This window comes from Chiloscyllium punctatum, chromosome 10 (genome assembly GCF_047496795.1).
Source record: "Chiloscyllium punctatum isolate Juve2018m chromosome 10, sChiPun1.3, whole genome shotgun sequence".
NCBI classification, from domain to species: domain Eukaryota; kingdom Metazoa; phylum Chordata; class Chondrichthyes; order Orectolobiformes; family Hemiscylliidae; genus Chiloscyllium; species Chiloscyllium punctatum.
Window position 1 is genome coordinate 25,347,343 of NC_092748.1, and position 12,231 is coordinate 25,359,573.

Consider the following 12,231-nt stretch of genomic DNA (forward strand, 5'->3'; position numbering starts at 1 on the left):
ACTGGAACGTGTCCAGCGGAGATTCACACGGATGATCCCTGGAATGACAGGTCTAGCATATGAGGAACGGCTGAGGATACTGGGATTGTATTCGTTGGAGTTTAGAAGATTAAGGGGAGATCTAATAGTGACGTACAAAATAATACATGGCTTTGAAAAGGTGGATGCTAGAAAATTGTTTCTGTTAGGCGAGGAGACTAGGACCCGTGGACACAGCCTTAGAATTAGAGGGGGTCATTTCAGAACGGAAATGCGGAGACATTTCTTCAGCCAGAGAGTGGTGGGCCTGTGGAATTCATTGCCACGGAGTGCAGTGGAAGCCGGGACGTTAAATGTCTTCAAGGCCGAGATTGATAGGTTCTTGTTGTCTAGAGGAATTAAGGGCTACGGGGAGAGTGCTGGCAAGTGGAGCTGAAAAGCGCATCAGCCATGATTGAATGGCGGAGTGGACTCGATGGGCCGAATGGCCTTACTTCCACTCCTATGTCTTATGGTCTTATGGTCTTATGGTCTTTTATCTTTCATAGAATGTCTGCAAAGGATGTTACTTTATGTCTGAGGACTATCATTTGGAAGTAATGTAGAAGCGAGGAAAGCAGATGTATATTGCTGACCTGCTTTCAAAAGGAGCACCCACTATGAAAAATGTTTAGGATGCTATTGCAGAATGTGAAATCTTCCAGCTTCAACATGAAGCAACAGTCCAGTACTTTGGAAATTGCCAGCCCAGCAGAGGATTCAACTGTGTAGGATAAACATTTGTTCAGATTAAGCAAACAAGATCCAAGTGCCACTGTGTAAGTTCTGCAGGTATTTGTGCCGAAAGGATAGTTGAGAAGCATCGAGGACATACCTAAGAGAGTGTACAAAGGACATAGAGTCAGTATCCCTAAGGAGATGAGAAAATGAAGCATGTCAGTCCAAACCATCAAGGTATTGAGTGTAGTCTGAGAAGGCAAGAGCATGGGCAATAAGACCTCAAATTCACCTTGGCCATCTCCAACTGCTCCCTCCCCTTCCTGGACCCCTCCGTCTCTATCTCCGGTGACACCTCCTCCTACTCTCCCGCCCCCCCCCCAGTAGAAACACGCTCCCTTACTCCCAACACCTCTGTGCCATCATTTCTGCTCCCGGGATGAGTGATTCCACTCCATAACATCCCAGATGTCCTCCTATTTCAAGGACCATAATTTCCCCTCCCCTGTGATCAAAGATGCCCTCAATCACATCTTCTCCATTCCTTACACCTCCGTCCTTGAACCCCAACCCCCAACCACAAAAAGGATAGATTCCCCTGTCCTCACATTCCACCCCACCAATCTCCATACCCAATGGATCAACCTCCACCATTTTCACCATCTATAGTCAGACCTCACCACCAAACAATGTGTCCCTCCCAACCCCTGTCTGTGTTCCATACGGACTGTTCGATGTGCTGCTCCCTCGTTAGGTCCACACTCCCCACCAATCCCCACTCCACACCTGGCACCTTCCCCTGCCACCACAAGAGGTGCAAAAACTGTGCCCACACCTCTTCCCTCACCACTGTCTCAGGTCCCAATAGATCATTCCAAATCTGGCAGAGATTTACTTGTATATCTTGAACCTCATTTACTCCATCTGTTGCTCCCGGTCTGTTCTCCTCTACATCGAAGAGAGACTGAACGCAAATTCGTGGAAAGGTTCAGGGAGCATCTCTGATCTATACACACCAACCAACCCCATCTTCTGCTGACCAACCATTTCAACTTCCCCTCCCACTCCCCCAGTGACATGCCAATTCTGGGCCTCCTCCACCACATATACACGGCCATCTGTAAACTGGAAGAGGAACAGCCCAACTTCCGCCTCAGGAGCCTACAACCACATATCCTCCACATTGACTTCACCAGTTGTAAAATCTCCCCACACCGCTCACCCCATCTCAGAACCGCGCTCTTGGTCTGTCCTACCTGTCCATCTTCCTTCCCACCTATTTTCTCCATCCTTCCCATGGACCTGTCACAATCACCTCCTACCTGCATCCACCTATCACCATCCACCTACCTTTCCCCTAGCCCCACCCCCTCAACCCTATTTATTTCTCAGCCCTCTTCCCCTTCCATAATGTTGATGAAGTTTCCTGCCCAAAACATCAATTTCCTGCTCCTCAGCTGCTGCCTGACCTGCTGTGATTTTTCCAGCACCACACTTTATTGACTCTAACTCTCCGGCATCTGCAGTCCTCACTATCTCCCAATGAGACTGAACAGCCAGTGCAATGTTTCAAATGAATACCAAACTAAATGTAGTGGGGAAAATGTCATTAATGATGCGTAACACCCCACATAGATCATGGAAGAAGTTTAGAATAGACCTTTTTGCTTTAACAGGGATCGATATACTTATCATTTTGTCACAATCAACTGCTATCAAGACTACGTGACCAGTCTTGACTACTTAACTTTCTGGAAACCCTTACAGAAAAAGACTCAGTTCTGATAAAACTAAAACAGCTCATGGTGGTGGGGGTAACGAAAACACCATCACAACTGAAATCTTTCTGGACTGGGCAAGATCAGATCACCAGAGAGGACAGCATATTACTATAGAGAGATTGTCCTGAATAAAGGGCTGCAGATACTGGCTAAATTCCACCAGGGTCATCCAGGGGTTTCTAAAATGAAAACGTTGACAAGAGGTTATGTCTGGTGGTCATGGTTGGATTCTGACAGAGCTACATTGATGGGGTAGTGCCCCGAGTACCAACAAGGACAAGAATTGCCACTAGCAGCACATCCACAGATGTGGGAATGGCTGGGTAAATCCTGGACTTGGTTACACGTCAACTGTGCTGGTCCTTTCATGGGGTCAATATTCCTGGACATTGTGGATGCCCATACAAAGTGGTTGGACATGCATATAGTTTTTGCAGCAGATTCAATGATGACGATTAAAAAGCTGCAAGCATTGTTCGTGATATACAGACTCCCTGGAAGTATGGATCATGAACAATTGGACATCATTTACGAGCAGGGGATTTTGAGTATTTCCTGAACTCGAATGGCCATTCAGCAGACAGCATCCATTTACCTAGACAGCATCCATTGTCCAATGGTCTTGCAGAAAGATCAGCCCAAACATTGAAGGCAGGCTTAAAAAAACAGCCTACAGCTTCACTCCAATGCCCAACTGTCCCGGTTCCTGTTCGGATATAGGAACACACCTCATGCAACAATAGGGATAGCTTCAGCAGAGTTGCCAATGGGAAGACGACGCCATTCCAGATTAAACCCGATATTCCTGAACCTGGCAGGGAGGGAGAAATGGCAGCAGGAATACCAAAGCTGGCTACAAGCTTCCTCTAAGCAAGGGATAGTCCAACAGGTTTAATTGGACGCACACTAGCTTTCGGAGCCACTATCACCTGATGAAGGTCACTACCACTCCAAAAGCTAGTGTGCGTCCAATTAAACCTGTTGGATTATAACCTGGTGTTGTGTGATTTTTAACCTTGTACACCCCAGTCCAACACTGGCATCTCCAAATCTAAGCAAGAGAGACAGTGTACTTCATGGGACAAAGTTTGGTGTTGAAACCATGGACATGGCCCTGCATGGTTACAGGGTGAAGCTGACATGAGGTCAGGTCCAGTGACATAGAAAATTCGGGTCGGTGATGTCATCCTGAACAAACATTTGAGTCATCTGAAAGCTGTCACCTTGCAAACAGGGCAGGAGCAAAATATACCTGGCACATCAGAACAGCCAGAAAGGCAGTCAGAAACCATAGTTTCTCCCCTTCTGTCTAGCATTAAAGAGTCCAAGATGGATGCAGGCTCTTACCACCTGAAGAAGAGGAGGAAACTCTCTCGAGATGCTCACGGTGTAAGAGATGAGTTAAAGTCTGGTACCTGCTACCTGTGTCCAAATCAGTGTCAGAAGAACTGGACCTGGGACGAAAACATCCAAGGAGAAGCTACAAGAAAACACACAGTCCCACATCCCAGAACTTAGCAGGGAGAAATGTACTGATTGGAATGAGGGTCAGGTGGGTCTCATTGACTCGGAGATCTTTGACTGGACATTGAACAGTACAGCAGAGTACAGGCCCTTCGGTCCTCACTGCTGTGCCAACCTTGTATTCTGCTCTAAGATCAAACTAACCTAGATACTGTCTTCCATTCTACTGTCTTCCATGTGCCTATCCAAGAGCTTAAATGTTTCTAATGTATCTGACTCTACTATAACCACTTGCAGTGCATTCCACGCACCCACCAATCTCTGTGTAAAGAATTACCTCTAATATTTCCCCTAAACCTTTCTCCAATCATCTTAAAATTACACCCCCTTGTGATAGTCATTTATGCCATGGCTATTCACTCTATCCAAGCATCTCATCGTCTTGTACACCTCTATAAAGTCACCGTGCACCCTTCTTTGCTCCAATGAGAAAAGACCAAGCTCCCTCAACCTCTCTTCATAAGACAAGCCCTCCAGTCCAGGCTGCATCCTGGTAAATCTCCTCTGCATCCTCTCTAAAGCTTCCACATCTTTCCTACAATGAGTTGACCAGAATTGAACACAATATTGCAAGTGTGGTCTAACCAGGGCTTTATAAAGCTGCAGCATAACCTTGCTGCTCTTAATCTCAATCTGCCTGCTAATGAAAATCAATACATCATACGCCTTCTTAACGTACCTAGCAACTTGGGTGGCAACTTTGAGGGATCTACGGACATGGATTACAAGATCCCTCTGTTCCTCCACACTGCCAAGAATCCTACCTTTAACCCTGTAATCTACATTCAAATTCGACTTTCCAAGACGAATTACTTCACACTTTTCCATATTGAACTCCATCTGCCATTTATCAGCCCAGCTCTGCATCCTGCCAATGTCTCGTTGTAACCTACAACAGCCCTCCACACTATCCACCATTCCACCAACATTCATGTCATCAGCAAACCTACTAACCCACCTTTCCACTTTCTCATCCAAGTCATTTAGAAAAATTATAAAAAGCAGAGGTCCCAGAACTGATCCCTGTGGAACATCACTAGTCGCAGAGCTCCAGACTGAATACTTTCCAACTCCTACCATGCTCTGTCTTCTATGGGCCAGCCAATTCTTATCCAGATAGCCAGATTTCCCTGTATCCCACACCTCCTTACATATCTGAGCCTAGCGTGGGAACCTAATCAAAATCCATGTACACCACATCCACACTGCTCTCCTTCATCAATGTGTTTTGTCACATCCTCAAAGAATTCAAGGAGGTTTGTGAGGCATGATCCACCCTTCATAAAGCCATGCTGATTATTTCTAATCAAACGATGGTTTTCCAAGTACACATAAGTCCTGTCTCTCAGAATCCTCTCCAATAATTTGCCCACCATGGATGTAAGACTGGCTGGTCTGTAACTCCCAGGATTATCCCGACTTCCTTTCTTGAATGAGGGAATAACATTTGCCACTCTCCAATCATCTGGTACTAGTCCAGTGGACAGTGAGGATGCAAAGGTCATAGCCAAAGGCTCAGCAATCTCTTCCCTCACTTCCTGTAGTAACCTTGGGTATATCATGTCTGGCCTGGTGGACTTAGCGATCCTCATAGTTTCCAAACTTTTCAGCACATCCTCCTTCTTAACATCAACCTGTTCAAGCTTTTCAGCCTGTTTCACACAGTCCTCACAAACTTCAAGGTCCCTCTCAGTAGTGAATACTGAAGTAAAGTGATCACTAAGAACCTCCCTTCCTCTTCGATTCCAGGCACAAGTTCCCTTCACTATCCATGATCCCTACCCTCACTCCAGCGACTCTCGCATAAATGTGAAATGCCTTAGAGTTTTCCTAAATCCTACCTACTAAAACTTTTTCATGTCCCCTTTGAAGCTCTACTAAGGCCATTCTTCAGTTCCTCCCTGGCTGTTTCATATCCCTCTAAAACCCTGTCTGATCCTTGCCTCTCACCTTTAAGGAAGGTTCCTCCTAGCTCTTGACTAGATGTTCCACGTCCTTTTTCACCCAAAGTTCTTTCAACCTACCATCCCTTCCTTGCCTCAGTGGGATAAACTTGTCCAGCACTCATAGCAAGTGCTTCTTAAATGACCTCCATATTTCTGATGTGCATTTCGCTGAGAATATCTGTTCCCAATTTCGATGCCCCAGGTCTTGCCTAACAGCGTTGTAATTCCCCCTCCCCCAATTGAATACTTTCCCATGCCATCTGCTCCTATCCCTCTCCATGAGTATAGTAAAGGTCAGGGAGTTGTGATCACTATCACTGAAATGCTGTCCCACTGTGAGACCTGACACCTGGCCTGGTTCATTACCAAGTACCAAATCCAATACGGCCTCCCCTCTCATCGGCCGATCTGCATATTGAGTCAGGAACTCTTCCTGCCAAAAACTGTGCCATCCATACTACTTAAACTGCAGAAGTTCCAATCAATATTAACGAAGTTAAAGTCACCCATAACAACGACCTATGATTTGCAAAATCTGCCTTCCCATTTGCTCCTCTGTGTCTCTATTGCTATTAGGGATTATGTTAAAAACTCCCAATAAAGTGACTGCCCCTTTCCTGTTTCCACCTGTACTGACTCTGTGGACAAACCCTCCCCAATGATCTGCCTTTCTGCAGCTGTAACACTATCCCTGATTAGCAATTGCCACTCCCTTACCTCTTTTACCTCCCCCCCCGCCAATCCTTTTGAAACATTTAAACCTTGCAACATCCAACAACCATTCCTGTCCCTGTGATATCCAAGTCTTTATAATGGCCACAACATCATAGTTCCAAATACTGATCCATGCTCTGAGTTCCTCACCCTTATTCCTGATATTTCTTGCATTAAAATAGACATACTTCAAACAATCACACTGACTGCAACTTTACCCTTTCAAGTGCTTATCATTCCTCACAGATTCCCTACACGCTGTATCTGGCTATTTACTACTTCCTCCATCATCTGATCTGTAACTCCAGTTCCCATCCCCCTGCCAATCTAAGTTTAAACCCTCCTGAAGACCTCTAGCAAACCTCCCAGTTCAGCTGCAACCCATCCTTCTTGTACAAGTCCCACCTTTATAGGAAGAGATCACCAATGATGCAGATGTCTGAAGCCCTCCCTCCCACAACAGCCCTGCAGCTATGTGTTTATCTGCACTGGCTCTCTGTTCCTCCCCTCATGAGCCCAGGGCATCGGTAGCAATCCTGAGATTACTACTCTGCTCGTCCCACGTTCTAGCTTCCAACTAAACGCTCTATATTCTCTTTTCAGGTCTTCATCCCTTTCCCTACCTATATCATTGGCATTGTACTGATTTGGGTTGTTAATCTGGGTGAATCATGGAGCCCTGGCTGACAAAGATAACCAGGACCTTCAAAGAGTCTCTTCACCCTTAGGACTGACTCTCGGTTAGCTGTCAGTGCCCATGTACTGTGCACATATAAATACAGGGTGATGGTATACTGCCTCTGTTCAGATATTTCAGGGATGCTTATAGATTGCACATAAAACCTATTGCTTGTGGGTGGTTTGATAACATCTATTTAAGGTATTACAGAACAAACAGTTCCAAACATTGCTAGGTGATAAAACATTTAATTTGGCCCTTGGATAGCAGTGGGATCTATTGTAACGCTTTTGACTGAACGTTTAGCATTGTTCAGGAGTCACTAAAAAGGAGTTGTGGGGTCACAGGCAGTTGGTGAACAAAACCGAGTCAGTGAAACTTCCTCGAGAAGTGCTGATTGTTAGCTATTTTGTAGGGAAAGCAATTGAGCATTAATTTGCTGTGCTGGCAGATGTTAGGCCAAGTTTGAATGTATTAGGCAGATTGGTGTTGTAATCAGTACATTGGAAAAGTCATGGATGTTATGGTAATATGTCAGTAAACAAAAGTGAGGGCTGAAAAGCCGCAAGTAGAGGGTTGGAGGATTTGAGCTATAGGGAGAGGCTGAACAGGCTGGGGCTGTTTTTCCTGGAGTGTCAGAGGTTGAGGAGTGACCTTATAGAGGTTTACAAAATTATGAGGGCCATGGATAGGATAAATAGACAAAGTATTTTCCCTGGGATCAGGGAGTCCAGAACTAGAGGGCATAGGTTTAGGGTGAGAGAGGAAAGATATAAAAGAGACTTAAGGGGCAAATGTTTCACAGAGAGGGTGGTACATGATGCAATGAGCTGCCAGAGAAAGTGGTGGAGGCTGGAACAATTGCAACATTTAAGAGGCATTTGGATGGGTATATGAATAGGAAGGGTTTGGAGGGATATGGGCCTGGCGCTGGCAGGTGGGACTAGATTGGGTTGGGATATCTGTTCGGCATGGATGAATTGGACTGAAGGGTCTGTTCCATGCTGTACATCTCTATGACTCTATGACTGAACAAGACTGGAGCTCAGGGGCAAGCCAGGGACAGCCCTAGCTTGGTGAAGTTAGTTATGGCTGCAAACCTGGAGTTGCACCAAAGAATGAGTGCAAGAGAATAATTTTCAGAGTCCAAGGGTAACACAGAAAGGAGCATGATTGGCCAGAACAGGAGTAGTTGTTGAGATTGTCTATGACAGAGTGGTTCTTCAGAGGGAGTTTCAAGACCAGATCGTCCAAAAAACATTAAGAGTAATGATCTGAGGGTCCTGTGCTGATTGCATTGCTGTTTAATGTACAGTGAGGGGTGCTCAGTCACAGTCCATTGTCACAATGTTAAATTTAGGTGTTACAAATAAGTTGTCCATGGATTGTAGGTTGCATTGCTTTACTATATTTATGGTTACGTTTACAATTGTTTATTTAAAACTGTTGGAACTGTAAGAATTTATTTAGTAAATCACCTGGATTTTTCCACTCTTTCTCTGCTTTGCAAGTAAAATCAACTAGGAGAAAGTGAGGACTGCAGATGCTGGGGATCAGAGCTTAAAAATGTGTTGCTGGAAAAGCGCAGCAGGTCAGGCAGCATCAAAGAAGAAGGAGAATCGACGTTTCGGGCATAAGCCCTTCTTCATGCCCGAAACATCGATTCTCCTTCTCCTTTGATGCTGCCTGACCTGCTGTGCTTTTCCAGCAACACATTTTTAAGTTTTGAGAGTAAAATGTATTGGTTCCTCACCAGGGCGGAATATAAATGCAGCATCTGCCCTGGGATCATAACACTTGCCACAGTGATGCTTTCTGTTTCAGAGGGAGACCATTAATGACATTAAAGTTCCATTAAAGCTCATGGAACAAGCTGCTTTGTAATATTGAGGCTATTATTAGATTGAAAATCGATTAGGCTGCGTTTCAATAAATTGGTGAGAGGGATGTGGGCTACATTCAGCTCAGAACAGGAAAAGGGTTTCAGCCTAGGATAAGTAGTGCTCAGTTAACAAATGGAATCACATTAAGACTTCTTTAAATTCCCTGTTATAAATAAATGAATTTGCTTTTTCATCCTTATCAGACGACAGTGAACAACACAAACAGAGTAAGAAAACAAGTTACTGATTTGCACTTAATCACTTGTGACTTAACTTGGGAAGGGTGGGGATTATAACTCTGCAGTTCACATGGGGCACCTAATGGGGTGCCCTTTGGGTTGCAGTGCTGTCCAGGCCTAGTTAAGAAGACAGTGAGAGAATTCTGACAGCTGTCTCGCTGCATTTTAACATTTGAGTGCATGACTCCCATGAAGATGGTATTGCAGGTGCAGCAAGTAATTAAGAAAGCAAGGGGAATGATGTTGTCTATTGTGAGGGGGATAGAATACAAAAACAGGGAGGTAACGCTTCAGTTATATGCTGCACTGAGGGTCAGCCTGCACCAGATGTTCTGAAAACGTCATAACGCATTTATAACATTAACTTTATTTCTCTCTCCACAGATGCTGCCAGGCACGTTGAACTTCTCCAGTACTTTCTCGTTTTACTTGTTCTTGGCGTACTAAGCACAGTATCGGTCTCCTTAATTAGGAAAGCATATAAATGCGTTGAAAGTAGTTCAGAGAAGCTTCACTCAACTAATACCGAGGATTACTTTATAAGGATAGGTAGGGCTTGTATTCATTGAAGTTTAGAAGAATGAAAGGTAATCTTATTGAAACATAAGACCCTGATGGGATTTGACAGGTTGAGAAAATGTTTTCCCTTGTGAGAGAGACTAGAACTAGGGGTTATGGCTTAAAAATAAGGATCGTCCATTTCAGACAAAGATGAAGTGGAGGCTTCTGTCGTAAAGTGTCTGTGGAGCTTTCATCACAGGAGAACAGTAGAGGGAGGGTCAGTGAATATTTCTAAGGCAGTGGTGAATTGTTTCTGGACTAAAGGGAGAGTCAGAGAATATAGTGAGTAGGTGGAAGTGTGGAGTTGAGGCCATGATCTTGTTAAATGGGGAAGCAGACTCAAGGGGCTGAATGGACTCCTGCTGCTCCTAGTTTGTTTGTTCACATACAAGTGTGAGAAATTTAAATTCAGTGTGTGCTTAAATGGGAGTGAAACAGAGAGGCAAGGAAGTTGAGTGTGTGCAAGGGATAAAATGGGGCTTGGTATCAGTTACGACAGAGGAACAGCGTTTTGGATATAACCTCTGTATGGAAGTGCCAGCTGATACCTGGAATCATTCCCGAAAAGTCTGGTACAGTCACATGTTTGTCAAATTGGAGACAGACTTCGCTTTGGACAGGGGTATTAAGCGACTTGAAAACAATGCACAGTAATGCAATTATGAGAAAGATCAACAGGAATCTGTTTGAGTTAGATAAGCAGGATCACAGAGTAAGCGTCCACCTTTTGGTTTTATATTGAATATGACATGTTACTACAGCATGTTGTAGATGTTCACCATTTCATCCGTCTTCCCTTGCTGCTAACAGACAATACCTGATGTAAAGTATGTCAAAGCCTTTGAGAGGAGAGGGACTAAAAATCTGATTGAAAGGTAATCTTCACCAAGGTGGTCAGCACTCATGACAGAACACACCCCACTTTCACATTAAACTAATTCCCAGCGACTGCCACTTACTTTGCTTGCCATGTTTCACTGGCATCGTTTAACGTCACTTACCTTGCAAGTACACTCCGATGGAGAGGAATTATGCTTTAGATTTCGAATCATTTGAGAGAAAATACAGGTCAAAGGCAAGGAAGTAATGCATAGCTTCTAGAATTGTCTCACCTGGGAGACTGCTTGGGGGTTGCTTGGTTACATGAATCTGGGAGGAGACTAGGAGGAGGAGACAAAATACCTTAGCTGTCTGAAGTCATAATACGCCATTTACCGACTTTGTCCAACATGAACGTTAACCTAGCATTACTTTCATTGTCTGCCTCGAATATAATCCTCGGCATTTCCTCATACTGGTTTCTCAAGTGCGGATAATCCAGGGGTGCCAGCAATCCTGTGGTGACTCACCCCTCCCCCTCCCCCCCCAACTATTCAGCAACACAGGGCATCGCGGTGGGCTCTGAATTTGTCCGTGCTTGCTGTGAGCTGCACTTAACAACAAGATGTAGGAACTCCAGTGATTTGCCTCAGTGCTGCAGCATACAGTCAACAGGGCCTTTCTCCCAGTCCTTATCTTACTCCGCAATCCTGCCTCCCATCCCTGTTGCTACCCCACCTCGACACAGTCCACTGCAATCAGTTTACTCCCAAAGTGGAAAAGGGATTATCTTAACAAATGGAAGCTATTATCCTTTTATCAATCTGAATTAAGCCTCAGTGCCCAAATCAAATTGCGCAATCCTGCTTTTGAGCCTGGTTGTGAATGTTCAAAGTATATAGGAATGTTGGTCTTTGCTCTCTCTCCCTCCCCACTGCAACCAGAATCTCTTTCACTGTTCTCCTGTGTTCGGAGCTCCACTTTACAACAGAAGCTTCCTCCTCATCTTTGTCTAAAATGGACGATCCTTATTTTTTTAAGCCACGACCCCTGGTTCTAGTCGCTCCCACAAGGGAAAACATTTTCTCAGCCTGTCAAATCCCATCAGGGTCCTTCAAATGAAACATTTGGGAAACAGAACCCTGTGGTGAAAAGTGCCTCGGATAACAGTGCTGGGACAAATATCCTGGACCATCAAATGGTCAGATGAACATCCTAGTGCCAGTCTCCAAGCTTCCTTCTCACACAGTCAGCGACAGTGCTTGCCAAGCAGGGCAGCATGTAACTAAACAGCTGAACCAAATGGTAGCACATCAACCCCATACCGAACCCATCTTTTTAATACATCAAGCTTACTCACAGATACTAGGAAGACCAAGGAGCAGTTCT

At 44.8% G+C, this 12,231-nt stretch overlaps 1 protein-coding gene across 2 annotated transcripts in view; it reads right to left on the reverse strand.

Moving 5' to 3' along the window:
- The window catches only part of trpm2 (transient receptor potential cation channel, subfamily M, member 2), a 186,221-nt gene extending 175,132 nt beyond the window's left edge, over window positions 1-11,089 (reverse strand). Inside the window, exon 1 of one of the 2 annotated variants that reach the window (XM_072578733.1) lies at window positions 11,025-11,089. The gene's annotated coding sequence lies outside the window, so the exon portion shown is untranslated. Of the gene's footprint in view, window positions 1-614; window positions 701-11,024 lie in introns of those variants that run through there. The other variant, XM_072578735.1, reaches the window with a different exon arrangement.
- Window positions 11,090-12,231: the final 1,142 nt, after the last annotated feature.